Source organism: Syngnathus leptorhynchus, unplaced genomic scaffold (assembly GCF_054491065.1).
Source record: "Syngnathus leptorhynchus isolate UIUO unplaced genomic scaffold, UIUO_Slep HiC_scaffold_96, whole genome shotgun sequence".
In the NCBI taxonomy this organism is placed as follows: Eukaryota; Metazoa; Chordata; class Actinopteri; order Syngnathiformes; family Syngnathidae; genus Syngnathus; species Syngnathus leptorhynchus.
The window spans coordinates 37501-55000 of NW_028232063.1; positions in this window are offsets into that span (position 1 = coordinate 37501).

Here is a 17500-nt window from a genome sequence, read left to right on the forward strand (position 1 = left end):
TCCATAGCACCAGAGCTCCATAGCTCCATAGCTCCAGGGCTCCATAGCTCCAGGGCTCCATAGCTCCATAGCTCCAGGGCTCCATAGCTCCATACCTCCAGAGCTCCATAGCTCCAGCCTGGGTGGCTGGTGGCTCCATAGCTCCATACTTCCATAGCTCCAGTCAGAGAGTTGGCGAAAATTGCACTAAGTGCGAAAGCCCATTCATTTACAACGGCGTGTCCGCCAGGCGGCGACATTTCCCCGTTACCGGTGGCTGCGTGGCGGGTGAGTGACAGAGCTTATCCGAGCGGCTGGAACTCTGCGCCGGCGTGGTCGAGCGTGAGGCCCCGGCCCTTTGGCTGCCTGGTACCTAAAACACTTCCATTGATCCAGCCACGGAGGGTGCTGGCTGGTGGCTCCATAGCTCCATAGCTCCATAGCACCAGAGCTCCATAGCTCCATAGCACCAGAGCTCCATAGCTCCATAGCACCAGAGCTCCATAGCTCCATAGCACCAGAGCTCCATAGCTCCATAGCACCAGAGCTCCATAGCTCCATAGCACCAGAGCTCCATAGCTCCATAGCACCAGAGCTCCATAGCTCCATAGCACCAGAGCTCCATAGCTCCATAGCTCCAGGGCTCCATAGCTCCAGGGCTCCATAGCTCCATAGCTCCATAGCACCAGAGCTCCATAGCTCCATAGCTCCAGCCTGGGTGGCTGGTGGCTCCATAGCTCCATACTTCCATAGCTCCAGTCAGAGAGTTGGCTAAAATTGCACTAAGTGCGAAAGCCCATTCATTTACAACGGCGTGTCCACAAGGCGGCGACATTTCCCCGTTACCGGTGGCTGCGCGGCGGGTGAGTGACAGAGCTTATCCGAGCGGCTGGAACTCTGCGCCGGCGTGGTCGAGCGTGAGGCCTCGGCCCTTTGGCTGCCTGGTACCTAAAACACTTCCATTGATCCAGCCACGGAGGGTGCTGGCTGGTGGCTCCATAGCTCCATACCTCCAGAGCTCCAGAGCTCCATAGCACCAGAGCTCCATAGCTCCATAGCACCAGAGCTCCATAGCACCAGAGCTCCATAGCTCCATAGCACCAGAGCTCCATAGCTCCATAGCACCAGAGCTCCATAGCTCCATAGCACCAGAGCTCCATAGCTCCATAGCACCAGAGCTCCATAGCTCCATAGCTCCATAGCACCAGAGCTCCATAGCTCCATAGCACCAGAGCTCCATAGCTCCATAGCACCAGAGCTCCATAGCTCCATAGCACCAGAGCTCCATAGCTCCATAGCACCAGAGCTCCATAGCTCCATAGCACCAGAGCTCCATAGCTCCATAGCACCAGAGCTCCATAGCTCCATAGCACCAGAGCTCCATAGCTCCATAGCACCAGAGCTCCATAGCTCCATAGCTCCAGGGCTCCATAGCTCCATAGCTCCAGGGCTCCATAGCTCCAGGGCTCCAGGGCTCCATAGCTCCAGGGCTCCATAGCTCCAGGGCTCCAGGGCTCCATAGCTCCATACCTCCAGAGCTCCATACCTCCAGAGCTCCAGAGCTCCATAGCACCAGAGCTCCATGGCTTCAGAGCTCCATAGCACCATAGCTCCATACCTCCAGAGCTCCAGGGCTCCATAGCTCCATAGCTCCATAGCTCCATAGCTCCATACCTCCAGAGCTCCATAGCACCAGAGCTCCATGGCTCCATAGCTCCAGCCTGGGTGGCTGGTGGCTCCATAGCTCCATACTTCCATAGCTCCAGTCAGAGAGTTGGCGAAAATTGCACTAAGTGCGAAAGCCCATTCATTTACAACGGCGTGTCCGCCAGGCGGCGACATTTCCCCGTTACCGGTGGCTGCGCGGCGGGTGAGTGACAGAGCTTATCCGAGCGGCTGGAACTCTGCGCCGGCGTGGTCGAGCGGCTGGCCTCGGTAGTTGAGGTACCAGGGGTGGGGCAGGGAGCTCCAGGCGGGTCTTGTGAGAGAGTGAAGCCGAGCGGCTGGAACTCTCGGCCGGCCTGGTCGAGCGGCTGGCCTCGGTAGTTGAGGTACCAGGGGCGGGCTGGGGAGCTCCAGGCGGGGCTTGTGAGAGAGTGAAGCCGAGCGGCTGGAACTCTGGGCCGGCCTGGTCGAGCGGCTGGCCTCGGTAGTTGAGGTACCAGGGGTGGGCTGGGGAGCTCCAGGCGGGGCTTGTGAGAGAGTGTAGCCGAGCGGCTGGAACTCTGGGCCGGCGTGGTTGAGCAGCATGCCCGCGGAGGTGGCTCTTCCATAGGCAGGGAGGGTGCTGGAGCTCCACACTTCCATAGGCAGGGAGGGTGCTGGAGCTCCACACTTCCATAGGCAGGGAGGGTGCTGGAGCTCCACACTTCCATAGGCAGGGAGGGTGCTGGAGCTCCACACTTCCATAGGCAGGGAGGGTGCTGGAGCTCCACACTTCCATAGGCAGGGAGGGTGCTGGAGCTCCACACTTCCATAGGCAGGGAGGGTGCTGGAGCTCCACACTTCCATAGGCAGGGAGGGTGCTGGAGCTCCACACTTCCATAGGCAGGGAGGGTGCTGGAGCTCCACACTTCCATAGGCAGGGAGGGTGCTGGAGCTCCACACTTCCATAGGCAGGGAGGGTGCTGGAGCTCCACACTTCCATAGGCAGGGAGGGTGCTGGAGCTCCACACTTCCATAGGCAGGGAGGGTGCTGGAGCTCCACACTTCCATAGGCAGGGAGGGTGCTGGAGCTCCACACTTCCATAGGCAGGGAGGGTGCTGGAGCTCCACACTTCCATAGGCAGGGAGGGTGCTGGAGCTCCACACTTCCATAGGCAGGGAGGGTGCTGGAGCTCCACACTTCCATAGGCAGGGAGGGTGCTGGAGCTCCACACTTCCATAGGCAGGGAGGGTGCTGGAGCTCCACACTTCCATAGGCAGGGAGGGTGCTGGAGCTCCACACTTCCATAGGCAGGGAGGGTGCTGGAGCTCCACACTTCCATAGGCAGGGAGGGTGCTGGAGCTCCACACTTCCATAGGCAGGGAGGGTGCTGGAGCTCCACACTTCCATAGGCAGGGAGGGTGCTGGAGCTCCACACTTCCATAGGCAGGGAGGGTGCTGGAGCTCCACACTTCCATAGGCAGGGAGGGTGCTGGAGCTCCACACTTCCATAGGCAGGGAGGGTGCTGGAGCTCCACACTTCCATAGGCAGGGAGGGTGCTGGAGCTCCACACTTCCATAGGCAGGGAGGGTGCTGGAGCTCCACACTTCCATAGGCAGGGAGGGTGCTGGAGCTCCACACTTCCATAGGCAGGGAGGGTGCTGGAGCTCCACACTTCCATAGGCAGGGAGGGTGCTGGAGCTCCACACTTCCATAGGCAGGGAGGGTGCTGGAGCTCCACACTTCCATAGGCAGGGAGGGTGCTGGAGCTCCACACTTCCATAGGCAGGGAGGGTGCTGGAGCTCCACACTTCCATAGGCAGGGAGGGTGCTGGAGCTCCACACTTCCATAGGCAGGGAGGGTGCTGGAGCTCCACACTTCCATAGGCAGGGAGGGTGCTGGAGCTCCACACTTCCATAGGCAGGGAGGGTGCTGGAGCTCCACACTTCCATAGGCAGGGAGGGTGCTGGAGCTCCACACTTCCATAGGCAGGGAGGGTGCTGGAGCTCCACACTTCCATAGGCAGGGAGGGTGCTGGAGCTCCACACTTCCATAGGCAGGGAGGGTGCTGGAGCTCCACACTTCCATAGGCAGGGAGGGTGCTGGAGCTCCACACTTCCATAGGCAGGGAGGGTGCTGGAGCTCCACACTTCCATAGGCAGGGAGGGTGCTGGAGCTCCACACTTCCATAGGCAGGGAGGGTGCTGGAGCTCCACACTTCCATAGGCAGGGAGGGTGCTGGAGCTCCACACTTCCATAGGCAGGGAGGGTGCTGGAGCTCCACACTTCCATAGGCAGGGAGGGTGCTGGAGCTCCACACTTCCATAGGCAGGGAGGGTGCTGGAGCTCCACACTTCCATAGGCAGGGAGGGTGCTGGAGCTCCACACTTCCATAGGCAGGGAGGGTGCTGGAGCTCCACACTTCCATAGGCAGGGAGGGTGCTGGAGCTCCACACTTCCATAGGCAGGGAGGGTGCTGGAGCTCCACACTTCCATAGGCAGGGAGGGTGCTGGAGCTCCACACTTCCATAGGCAGGGAGGGTGCTGGAGCTCCACACTTCCATAGGCAGGGAGGGTGCTGGAGCTCCACACTTCCATAGGCAGGGAGGGTGCTGGAGCTCCACACTTCCATAGGCAGGGAGGGTGCTGGAGCTCCACACTTCCATAGGCAGGGAGGGTGCTGGAGCTCCACACTTCCATAGGCAGGGAGGGTGCTGGAGCTCCACACTTCCATAGGCAGGGAGGGTGCTGGAGCTCCACACTTCCATAGGCAGGGAGGGTGCTGGAGCTCCACACTTCCATAGGCAGGGAGGGTGCTGGAGCTCCACACTTCCATAGGCAGGGAGGGTGCTGGCACATCCACACTTCCAGCCACGGAGCATGCTGGCACTTCCACCTTGCTTGCTAAGTCGGCGTGATCTTGCCCAAAAAGTCCCTCCTCACCTCCAGCTGGAAGTGGAAAAAAATCCTCCACCTGCTTGGCCGAGGTTCTGGAAGCCAGCAGCTCGCAGAATGTTGCCAAAGTTTCACTGGAAGGAAAAGAAAAGAGAAGACCGAGTGCGCATTTCACCTACCGCCGAATGTCCACAAGAGGGAAGTGTCACTCCGTCGCAGAATCTGCGCCGACGCACTCGGCACCCTTCGAATTTATGGTGCCGGTGCGGGTGTTCTGGGTGCAAAAAGGCCGCCCAAGTGGTAGAAAAAAATCAGACTTCGTCTCTTAGGTCGAAATTAATGCCAAGTTTTGAAATGCGCTGGCAGGGGTGGACCAGGGCCCGTTAGAAGTGCTTAGCCGAGGTCCTGGAAGCCTAACCCGGCGTGATCTTGTGCAAAAAGCCGCTGCTGAGCTCCAGCTGGAAGTGTAAAAAGAACCGGGCTGGATCAAAAAAAGAACCGGGCGGCCCGTTAAAATTGCTTAGCCGAGGTCCTGGAACCCTAACCCGGCGTGATCTTGTGCAAAAAGCCGCTGCTGAGCTCCAGCTGGAAGTGGAAAAAGAACCGGGCTGGTTCAAAAAAAGAACCGGGCGACCCGTTAGAAGTGCTTAGCCGAGGTCCTGGAAGCCTAACCCGGCGTGATCTTGTGCAAAAAGCCGCTGCTGAGCTCCAGCTGGAAGTGGAAAAAGAACCGGGCTGGATCAAAAAAGAACCGGGCGACCCGTTAAAATTGCTTAGCCGAGGTCCTGGAAGCCTAACACGGCGTGTTCTTGTGCAAAAAGCCGCTCCCGAGCTCCAGCTGGAAGTGTAAAAAGAACCGGGCTGGTTCAAAAAAAGAACCGGGCGACCCGTTAGAAGTGCTTAGCCGAGGTCCTGGAAGCCTAACCCGGCGTGATCTTGTGCAAAAAGCCGCTGCTGAGCTCCAGCTGGAAGTGGAAAAAGAACCGGGCTGGATCAAAAAAGAACCGGGCGACCCGTTAAAATTGCTTAGCCGAGGTCCTGGAAGCCTAACACGGCGTGTTCTTGTGCAAAAAGCCGCTCCCGAGCTCCAGCTGGAAGTGTAAAAAGAACCAGGCTGGATAAAAAAAAGAACCGGGCTGGATCAAAAAAGAACCGGGCGACCCGTTAAAATTGCTTAGCCGAGGTCCTGGAAGCCTAACACGGCGTGATCTTGTGCAAAAAGCCGCTCCCGAGCTCCAGCTGGAAGTGTAAAAAGAACCGGGCTGGATAAAAAAAGAACCGGGCTGGATCAAAAAAGAACCGGGCGGCCCGTTAAAATTGCTTAGCCGAGGTCCTGGAAGCCTAACACGGCGTGATCTTGTGCAAAAAGCCGCTCCCGAGCTCCAGCTGGAAGTGTAAAAAGAACCGGGCTGGATCAAAAAAGAACCGGGCTGGATAAAAAAAAGAACCGGGCGGCCCGTTAAAATTGCTTAGCCGAGGTCCTGGAAGCCTAACCCGGCGTGATCTTGTGCAAAAAGCCGCTCCCGAGCTCCAGCTGGAAGTGTAAAAAGAACCGGGCTGGATAAAAAAAGAACCGGGCTGGATAAAAAAAAGAACCGGGCGACCCGTTAAAATTGCTTAGCCGAGGTCCTGGAAGCCTAACACGGCGTGATCTTGTGCAAAAAGCCGCTCCCGAGCTCCAGCTGGAAGTGTAAAAAGAACCGGGCTGGATCAAAAAAGAACCGGGCTGGATAAAAAAAAAAGAACCGGGCGACCCGTTAAAATTGCTTAGCCGAGGTCCTGGAAGCCTAACCCGGCGTGATCTTGTGCAAAAAGCCGCTCCCGAGCTCCAGCTGGAAGTGTAAAAAGAACCGGGCTGGATAAAAAAAGAACCGGGCTGGATCAAAAAAAGAACCGGGCGACCCGTTAAAATTGCTTAGCCGAGGTCCTGGAAGCCTAACACGGCGTGATCTTGTGCAAAAAGCCGCTCCCGAGCTCCAGCTGGAAGTGTAAAAAGAACCGGGCTGGATAAAAAAAGAACCGGGCTGGATCAAAAAAGAACCGGGCGACCCGTTAAAATTGCTTAGCCGAGGTCCTGGAAGCCTAACCCGGCGTGATCTTGTGCAAAAAGCCGCTCCCGAGCTCCAGCTGGAAGTGTAAAAAGAACCGGGCTGGATAAAAAAAAGAACCGGGCTGGATCAAAAAAGAACCGGGCGACCCGTTAAAATTGCTTAGCCGAGGTCCTGGAAGCCTAACACGGCGTGATCTTGTGCAAAAAGCCGCTCCCGAGCTCCAGCTGGAAGTGTAAAAAGAACCGGGCTGGATAAAAAAAAGAACCGGGCTGGATCAAAAAAGAACCGGGGGACCCGTTAAAATTGCTTAGCCGAGGTCCTGGAAGCCTAACACGGCGTGATCTTGTGCAAAAAGCCGCTCCCGAGCTCCAGCTGGAAGTGTAAAAAGAACCAGGCTGGATAAAAAAAAGAACCGGGCTGGATCAAAAAAGAACCGGGCGACCCGTTAAAATTGCTTAGCCGAGGTCCTGGAAGCCTAACACGGCGTGATCTTGTGCAAAAAGCCGCTCCCGAGCTCCAGCTGGAAGTGTAAAAAGAACCAGGCTGGATAAAAAAAAGAACCGGGCTGGATCAAAAAAGAACCGGGCGACCCGTTAAAATTGCTTAGCCGAGGTCCTGGAAGCCTAACCCGGCGTGATCTTGTGCAAAAAGCCGCTCCCAAGCTCCAGCTGGAAGTGTAAAAAGAACCGGGCTGGATAAAAAAAAGAACCGGGCTGGATAAAAAAAAAGAACCGGGCGACCCGTTAAAATTGCTTAGCCGAGGTCCTGGAAGCCTAACACGGCGTGTTCTTGTGCAAAAAGCCGCTCCCGAGCTTCAGCTGGAAGTGTAAAAAGAACCGGGCTGGATAAAAAAAGAACCGGGCTGGATAAAAAAAAGAACCGGGCGACCCGTTAAAATTGCTTAGCCGAGGTCCTGGAAGCCTAACACGGCGTGATCTTGTGCAAAAAGCCGCTCCCGAGCTCCAGCTGGAAGTGTAAAAAGAACCGGGCTGGATAAAAAAAAGAACCGGGCTGGATCAAAAAAGAACCGGGCGACCCGTTAAAATTGCTTAGCCGAGGTCCTGGAAGCCTAACACGGCGTGATCTTGTGCAAAAAGCCGCTCCCGAGCTCCAGCTGGAAGTGTAAAAAGAACCAGGCTGGATAAAAAAAAGAACCGGGCTGGATCAAAAAAGAACCGGGCGACCCGTTAAAATTGCTTAGCCGAGGTCCTGGAAGCCTAACACGGCGTGATCTTGTGCAAAAAGCCGCTCCCGAGCTCCAGCTGGAAGTGTAAAAAGAACCAGGCTGGATAAAAAAAGAACCGGGCTGGATCAAAAAAGAACCGGGCGACCCGTTAAAATTGCTTAGCCGAGGTCCTGGAAGCCTAACCCGGCGTGATCTTGCCCGAAATTCGGCCTCTATACTTCCATTTTAGGTACCAGGCGCTCATAGTGTGTTGGTCCCACTAGTCAGTGTACTGGTCCCACTCGCTAGTGTACTGGTCCCCCTAGTCAGTGTACTCATCCAGTTACCCCCCGTTTTCCAAAACACCATCGGCACGTATAAGGGGGGGACTCCTGAGAGAGATGAGGTATATGGCAGCGCAACACCAATCCGCTCCGCGCTGGTTCCCATGTCGGCTACGGATGAATAAAACCAGCCTGTCCCCCCTGGAGCTCACGAGACACGGAATTTTTTCTAAGTGCCAACGGCTCTTCCGAGCAAACGTGTCCGCTCCGGCTGGTTCCCCCGTCGGCCTCGAATGACGAAAAATGCCGGTCTCCGCCCGGAGCTCATGACAAACGAAAAATTTTCTAAGTGCCAACGGCACTAGCGAGCGAATGTGTCCGCTCGGCGCTGGTTCCCGGGTCGAACCCGGAAGACGAAAAACGCCGGTCTCCGCCCGGAGCTCATGACAAACGAAAAATTTTCTAAGTGCCAACGGCACTAGCGAGCGAATGTGTCCGCTCGGCGCTGGTTCCCGGGTCGAACCCGGAAGACGAAAAATGCCGGTCTCCGCCCGGAGCTCATGACAAACGAAAAATTTTCTAAGTGCCAACGGCACTAGCGAGCGAATGTGTCCGCTCGGCGCTGGTTCCCGGGTCGAACCCGGAAGACGAAAAACGCCGGTCTCCGCCCGGAGCTCATGACAAACGAAAAATTTTCTAAGTGCCAACGGCACTAGCGAGCGAATGTGTCCGCTCGGCGCTGGTTCCCGGGTCGAACCCGGAAGACGAAAAACGCCGGTCTCCGCCCGGAGCTCATGACAAACGAAAAATTTTCTAAGTGCCAACGGCACTAGCGAGCGAATGTGTCCGCTCGGCGCTGGTTCCCGGGTCGAACCCGGAAGACGAAAAACGCCGGTCTCCGCCCGGAGCTCATGACAAACGAAAAATTTTCTAAGTGCCAACGGCACTAGCGAGCGAATGTGTCCGCTCGGCGCTGGTTCCCGGGTCGAACCCGGAAGACGAAAAACGCCGGTCTCCGCCCGGAGCTCATGACAAACGAAAAATTTTCTAAGTGCCAACGGCACTAGCGAGCGAATGTGTCCGCTCGGCGCTGGTTCCCGGGTCGAACCCGGAAGACGAAAAACGCCGCTCTCCGCCCGGAGCTCATGACAAACGAAAAATTTTCTAAGTGCCAACGGCACTAGCGAGCGAATGTGTCCGCTCGGCGCTGGTTCCCGGGTCGAACCCGGAAGACGAAAAACGCCGGTCTCCGCCCGGAGCTCATGACAAACGAAAAATTTTCTAAGTGCCAACGGCACTAGCGAGCGAATGTGTCCGCTCGGCGCTGGTTCCCGGGTCGAACCCGGAAGACGAAAAACGCCGGTCTCCGCCCGGAGCTCATGACAAACGAAAAATTTTCTAAGTGCCAACGGCACTAGCGAGCGAATGTGTCCGCTCGGCGCTGGTTCCCGGGTCGAACCCGGAAGACGAAAAACGCCGCTCTCCGCCCGGAGCTCATGACAAACGAAAAATTTTCTAAGTGCCAACGGCACTAGCGAGCGAATGTGTCCGCTCGGCGCTGGTTCCCGGGTCGAACCCGGAAGACGAAAAACGCCGCTCTCCGCCCGGAGCTCATGACAAACGAAAAATTTTCTAAGTGCCAACGGCACTAGCGAGCGAATGTGTCCGCTCGGCGCTGGTTCCCGGGTCGAACCCGGAAGACGAAAAACGCCGGTCTCCGCCCGGAGCTCATGACAAACGAAAAATTTTCTAAGTGCCAACGGCACTAGCGAGCGAATGTGTCCGCTCGGCGCTGGTTCCCGGGTCGAACCCGGAAGACGAAAAACGCCGGTCTCCGCCCGGAGCTCATGACAAACGAAAAATTTTCTAAGTGCCAACGGCACTAGCGAGCGAATGTGTCCGCTCGGCGCTGGTTCCCGGGTCGAACCCGGAAGACGAAAAACGCCGCTCTCCGCCCGGAGCTCATGACAAACGAAAAATTTTCTAAGTGCCAACGGCACTAGCGAGCGAATGTGTCCGCTCGGCGCTGGTTCCCGGGTCGAACCCGGAAGACGAAAAACGCCGGTCTCCGCCCGGAGCTCATGACAAACGAAAAATTTTCTAAGTGCCAACGGCACTAGCGAGCGAATGTGTCCGCTCGGCGCTGGTTCCCGGGTCGAACCCGGAAGACGAAAAACGCCGGTCTCCGCCCGGAGCTCATGACAAACGAAAAATTTTCTAAGTGCCAACGGCACTAGCGAGCGAATGTGTCCGCTCGGCGCTGGTTCCCGGGTCGAACCCGGAAGACGAAAAACGCCGGTCCTCGCCCGGAGCTCATGACAAACGAAAAATTTTCTAAGTGCCAACGGCACTAGCGAGCGAATGTGTCCGCTCGGCGCTGGTTCCCGGGTCGGACCCGGAAGACGAAAAACGCCGGTCCTCGCCTGGAGGTCCCAGCAAAATCGGCGAAAAAACGACTAAGTGTCAACTTTCGAAAAAACGGCTAAGTGTCGACTTTCGAAAAAACGGCTAAGTGTCAACTTTCGAAAAAACGGCTAAGTGTCAACTTTCGAAAAAACGACTAAGTGCCCACGGCTCTGCGGGGCTTGTGAGTCCGCCCCGCGCCGGTTCGGCGGTCGGCCTCAAAAAGCAAAAAATCAGCCTCTCTCCCTGGAGCTCACCAAAAATTTGTCGAAATTTTTCTAAGTTCTCCTCGAGGTACCAGGGGGTGAGGTACCCGGGCTAAGGTGCAGTACCTTTTTTGGTCTTCAGGTGCGCCAGAGTACAATGAAATGGTCCCAGTAGTCAGTGTACTCATCGACTTTCCCCCCGTTTTCCAAAGCACCTCGTTTACGAGTATGGAGGAGATGGTGCTGGTCTCCCCACGGCGTCGGACACGCCGTCCTCGACAGCACAAGGTCGGATAGAAGACCTGGAAAGCGCCGTGGCACGCGCTGGAGGTGGGCACTTTGGCGAAAAAACGACTAAGTGTCAACTTTCGAAAAAACGACTAAGTGTCAACTTTCGAAAAAACGGCTAAGTGTCAACTTTCGAAAAAACGACTAAGTGTCACCTCTCTGAAAAAATGGCAAAGTGTCGCCTCTCTGAAAATTTTCTAAGTGCCCACGGCTCTGCGGGCTCGTGCATCCGAGCCGCGCCGGTTCTGCAACCGGCCTAGAATGACGAAAAATAACGGTCTCCTCCTGGAGCTCACAGCCAATTGTGGCGAAAAAGTGGCAAAGTGCCCACGGCTCTGCGGGCTCGTGCATCCGACCCGCGCCGGTTCTGCAGCCGGCCTAGAATGACGAAAAATAACGGTCTCCTCCTGGAGCTCACAGCCAACTTGGCAAAAAGTTTCTAAGTGCCCACGGCCCTGCCGAGCTTTGGCGTCCGCCCAGCGCCGGTTCCGCAGTCGGCCTCCAATGACGAAAAATAACGGTCTCCTCCTGGAGCTCACAGCCAACTTGGCAAAAAGTTTCTAAGTGCCCACGGCCCTGCCGAGCTTTGGCGTCCGCCCAGCGCCGGTTCCGCAGTCGGCCTCGAATGACGAAAAATAACGGTCTCCTCCTGGAGCTCACAGCCAACTTGGCAAAAAGTTTCTAAGTGCCCACGGCCCTGCCGAGCTTTGGCGTCCGCCCAGCGCCGGTTCCGCAGTCGGCCTCGAATGACGAAAAATAACGGTCTCCTCCTGGAGCTCACAGCCAACTTGGCAAAAAGTTTCTAAGTGCCCACGGCCCTGCCGAGCTTTGGCGTCCGCCCAGCGCCGGTTCCGCAGTCGGCCTCGAATGACGAAAAATAACGGTCTCCTCCTGGAGCTCACAGCCAACTTGGCAAAAAGTTTCTAAGTGCCCACGGCCCTGCCGAGCTTTGGCGTCCGCCCAGCGCCGGTTCCGCAGTCGGCCTCGAATGACGAAAAATAACGGTCTCCTCCTGGAGCTCACAGCCAACTTGGCAAAAAGTTTCTAAGTGCCCACGGCCCTGCCGAGCTTTGGCGTCCGCCCAGCGCCGGTTCCGCAGTCGGCCTCGAATGACGAAAAATAACGGTCTCCTCCTGGAGCTCACAGCCAACTTGGCAAAAAGTTTCTAAGTGCCCACGGCCCTGCCGAGCTTTGGCGTCCGCTCAGCGCCGGTTCCGCAGTCGGCCTCGAATGACGAAAAATAACGGTCTCCTCCTGGAGCTCACAGCCAACTTGGCAAAAAGTTTCTAAGTGCCCACGGCCCTGCCGAGCTTTGGCGTCCGCCCAGCGCCGGTTCCGCAGTCGGCCTCGAATGACGAAAAATAACGGTCTCCTCCTGGAGCTCACAGCCAACTTGGCAAAAAGTTTCTAAGTGCCCACGGCCCTGCCGAGCTTTGGCGTCCGCTCAGCGCCGGTTCCGCAGTCGGCCTCGAATGACGAAAAATAACGGTCTCCTCCTGGAGCTCACAGCCAACTTGGCAAAAAGTTTCTAAGTGCCCACGGCCCTGCCGAGCTTTGGCGTCCGCCCAGCGCCGGTTCCGCAGTCGGCCTCGAATGACGAAAAATAACGGTCTCCTCCTGGAGCTCACAGCCAACTTGGCAAAAAGTTTCTAAGTGCCCACGGCCCTGCCGAGCTTTGGCGTCCGCCCAGCGCCGGTTCCGCAGTCGGCCTCGAATGACGAAAAATAACGGTCTCCTCCTGGAGCTCACAGCCAACTTGGCAAAAAGTTTCTAAGTGCCCACGGCCCTGCCGAGCTTTGGCGTCCGCTCAGCGCCGGTTCCGCAGTCGGCCTCGAATGACGAAAAATAACGGTCTCCTCCTGGAGCTCACAGCCAACTTGGCAAAAAGTTTCTAAGTGCCCACGGCCCTGCCGAGCTTTGGCGTCCGCCCAGCGCCGGTTCCGCAGTCGGCCTCGAATGACGAAAAATAACGGTCTCCTCCTGGAGCTCACAGCCAACTTGGCAAAAAGTTTCTAAGTGTCACATCTCTGAAAAAACGGCTAAGTGTCGACTTTCGAAAAAACGGCAAAGTGTCACATCTCTGAAAAAACGGCTAAGTGTCGACTTTCGAAAAAACGGCTAAGTGTCAACTTTCGAAAAAACGGCTAAGTGTCGCCTCTCTGAAAAAACGGCAAAGTGTCAACTTTCGAAAAAACGACAGAGTGTCGCCTCTCTGAAAAAACGACTAAGTGTCGACTCTGAGAAAATGGCAAAGTGCCCACGGCTCTGCGGGCTCGTGCATCCGACCCGCGCCGGTTCCCCAGCCGGCCTGAAATAAGGCAAAACCAGCCTCTCCGCCTGGAGCTCAGAGCCAACTTGGCGAATATTTTCTAAGTGCCCACGGCTCTGCGTGGCTACGGCGTCTGCCCAGCGCCGGTTCCTGGGTCGAACCCCGAGGACGAGGAATGCCGGTCTCCGCCTGGAGGTCCCAGCTTAATCGGCGAAAATTTTCTAAGTGCCCACGGCTCTGCCGGGCTCGTGCATCCGACCCGCGCCGGTTCCCCAGCCGGCCTGAAATAAGGCAAAACCAGGCTCTCCCCCTGGAGCTCAGAGCCAATTGTGGCGAAAAAACGACTAAGTGTCAACTTTCGAAAAAACGACTAAGTGTCAACTTTCCAAAAAAACGGCTAAGTGTCGACTTTCGAAAAAACGGCTAAGTGTCAACTTTCGAAAAAACGACTAAGTGTCGCCTCTGAAAAAACGACTAAGTGTCGCCTCTCTGAAAAAACGACTAAGTGCCCACGGCTCTGCGGGGCTTGTGAGTCCGCCCCGCGCCGGTTCGGCGGTCGGCCTCAAAAAGCGAAAAATCAGCCTCTCTCCCTGGAGCTCACCAAAAATTTGTCGAAATTTTTCTAAGTTCTCCTCGAGGTACCAGGGGGTGAGGTACCCGGGCTAAGGTGCAGTACCTTTTTTGGTCTTCAGGTGCGCCAGAGTACAATGAAATGGTCCCAGTAGTCAGTGTACTCATCGACTTTCCCCCCGTTTTCCAAAGCACCCCGTTTACGAGTATGGAGGAGATGGTGCTGGTCTCCCCACGGCGTCGGACACGCCGTCCTCGACAGCACAAGGTCGGATAGAAGACCTGAAAAGCGCCGTGGCACGCGCTGGAGGTGTCACTGTGGCGAAAAAGTGACTAAGTGTCAACTTTCGAAAAAACGGCTAAGTGTCAACTTTCGAAAAAACGGCTAAGTGTCAACTTTCGAAAAAACGGCTAAGTGTCAACTTTCGAAAAAACGACTAAGTGTCGCCTCTCTGAAAAAACGGCAAAGTGTCAACTTTCGAAAAAACGACTAAGTGTCAACTTTCGAAAAAACGACTAAGTGTCACCTCTCTGAAAAAATGGCAAAGTGTCAACTGCGAATGTGGTGGTGCATGGAAGGAAGTGGAGGACGGCCGCCTCCTTAAACACAGGCCGAAGAGGAGCGTCAGGGCCGGCTCCTTAAACACGGACCGAGTGTCGCCCTTAACACAGACCAAGCGGAGGACGGCCGCCTCCCTAAATACAGGCCGAACCGGAGCGCGAGGGCCGCTCCTTAAACACGGACCGAGTGTCGCCCTTAACACAGACCAAGGGGAGGACGGCCGCCTCCTTAAACACAGGCCGGAGAGGAGCGTCAGGGCCAGGCTCCTCAAACATGGACCGAGTGTCGCCCTTAACACAGACCAAGGGGAGGACGGCCGCCTCCTTAAACACAGGCCGGAGAGGAGCGTCAGGGCCAGGCTCCTCAAACATGGACCGAGTGTCGCCCTTAACACAGACCAAGGGGAGGACGGCCGCCTCCTTAAACACAGGCCGGAGAGGAGCGTCAGGGCCAGGCTCCTCAAACATGGACCGAGTGTCGCCCTTAACACAGACCAAGGGGAGGACGGCCGCCTCCCTAAATACAGGCCGAACCGGAGCGCGAGTGTCGCTCCTTAAACACGGACCGAGTGGAGGACGGCCGCCTCCTTAAACACAGGCCGAACAAAATGACACAAAGTGTCAACTGCGAATGTTGTCCATCCAAGGAAGGAGCGTGATGCCCGGCCGGCTCCTTAAACACAGGCCGAGAGTCGCCCCGGACGGTCCGCCTCGCGGCGCCCGTCTGCTCGGATAAAATGACACAAAGTGTCAACTACGAATGTTGTCCATCCAAGGAGGGAGCGTGATGCCCGGCCGGCTCCGAAAACACAGGCCGAGAGTCGCCCCGGACGGTCCGCCTCGCGGCGCCCGTCTGCTCGGATAAAATGACACAAAGTGTCAACTGCGAATGTTGTCCATCCAAGGAAGGAGCGTGATGCCCGGCCGGCTCCTTAAACACAGGCCGAGAGTCGCCCCGGACGGTCCGCCTCGCGGCGCCCGTCTGCTCGGATAAAATGACACAAAGTGTCAACTACGAATGTTGTCCATCCAAGGAGGGAGCGTGATGCCCGGCCGGCTCCGAAAACACAGGCCGAGAGTCGCCCCGGACGGTCCGCCTCGCGGCGCCCGTCTGCTCGGATAAAATGACACAAAGTGTCAACTGCGAATGTTGTCCATCCAAGGAAGGAGCGTGATGCCCGGCCGGCTCCTTAAACACAGGCCGAGAGTCGCCCCGGACGGTCCGCCTCGCGGCGCCCGCCCGCTCGGATAAAATGACACAAAGTGTCAACTACGAATGTTGTCCATCCAAGGAAGGAGCGTGATGCCCGGCCGGCTCCTTAAACACAGGCCGAGAGTCGCCCCGGACGGTCGCCTCGCGGCGCCCGTCTGCTCGGATAAAATGACACAAAGTGTCAACTACGAATGTTGTCCATCCAAGGAGGGAGCGTGATGCCCGGCCGGCTCCGAAAACACAGGCCGAGAGTCGCCCCGGACGGTCCGCCTCGCGGCGCCCGTCTGCTCGGATAAAATGACACAAAGTGTCAACTGCGAATGTTGTCCATCCAAGGAAGGAGCGTGATGCCCGGCCGGCTCCTTAAACACAGGCCGAGAGTCGCCCCGGACGGTCCGCCTCGCGGCGCCCGCCCGCTCGGATAAAATGACACAAAGTGTCAACTACGAATGTTGTCCATCCAAGGAGGGAGCGTGAGGCCCGGCCGGCTCCGAAAACACAGGCCGAGAGTCGCCCCGGACGGTCCGCCTCTCGAGGCGCCCGCCCGCTCGGATAAAATGACACAAAGTGTCAACTACGAATGTTGTCCATCCAAGGAGGGAGCGTGATGCCCGGCCGGCTCCGAAAACACAGGCCGAGAGTCGCCCCGGACGGTCCGCCTCGCGGCGCCCGTCTGCTCGGATAAAATGACACAAAGTGTCAACTACGAATGTTGTCCATCCAAGGAGGGAGCGTGAGGCCCGGCCGGCTCCGAAAACACAGGCCGAGAGTCGCCCCGGACGGTCCGCCTCTCGAGGCGCCCGCCCGCTCGGATAAAATGACACAAAGTGTCAACTACGAATGTTGTCCATCCAAGGAGGGAGCGTGATGCCCGGCCGGCTCCGAAAACACAGGCCGAGAGTCGCCCCGGACGGTCCGCCTCGCGGCGCCCGCCCGCTCGGATAAAATGACACAAAGTGTCAACTACGAATGTTGTCCATCCAAGGAGGGAGCGTGAGGCCCGGCCGGCTCCGAAAACACAGGCCGAGAGTCGCCCCGGACGGTCCGCCTCTCGAGGCGCCCGCCCGCTCGGATAAAATGACACAAAGTGTCAACTACGAATGTTGTCCATCCAAGGAGGGAGCGTGATGCCCGGCCGGCTCCGAAAACACAGGCCGAGATTCGACCCCGGACGGGCCGTCTTCTCCCGGCGCCCGCCCGCGTACGCCCCCCATCCCCGGTCGCCCGTCTGCTCCCGGCGGGCCTCCGAGTACCCCCTCACCCAACTGACCGACTGGCACTCATGACCCGCCTTGGTAGGGCCCCCATCGGCCTCGGCTCGTCCGACGTCGGGTGGACGGTTCCTACCCACTGCGGGTCGCACTCTAGCGCCCCGGCCGCCGCGTGAGCGTGCGCTCCCCGCGCCGCCCCGCAGGCCCCGGCGCGACCGTACTGCGGCGAGACCGAGACGACCCGGTTTGGCATCCATCCCACCTAGCCACGATCCACGGAGGCCGAGCGAGCGGCTGAGTGTCGGGCGCCGCGCGTGCGAGCGTCCGCCGGCCGCGCCGGTCCTTCCGCGAATGTCGTTTCTCAAACCCTCCGGCTTGATAGCGGCGGCACCACGGGAAGCCGTCCACACACACCGTCCGACCTCTATCCGAAAAGCCTTCCCGACCAACCGCGGTCGCGGGGGCGTCTGTCGCTCCGCATCGGGGGGGCGTATGGCTTCCGCGCTACGCGCTGCGGGCTCGGGGGGGCCGCAACGGCTGAGTCTGACTCGGCCGGGGCGCAGCTTCCCTCCCGGCAGTCAGCAATAGTGCCGATCGCGCCTGCCACCAGCCCCCTCCCCGACGGGTTCGTCGGCGCCGGCTGGCCGCCGTCCGCCTTCGTTCCCCGAGGGTTCCCAACCAGCGCCGATCCAACTCCGCATCCTGGCCGCACGCAGTGCGTGCCTCGCGCGGGTAAGTCGCCGGCGCAGCGCCGCAGC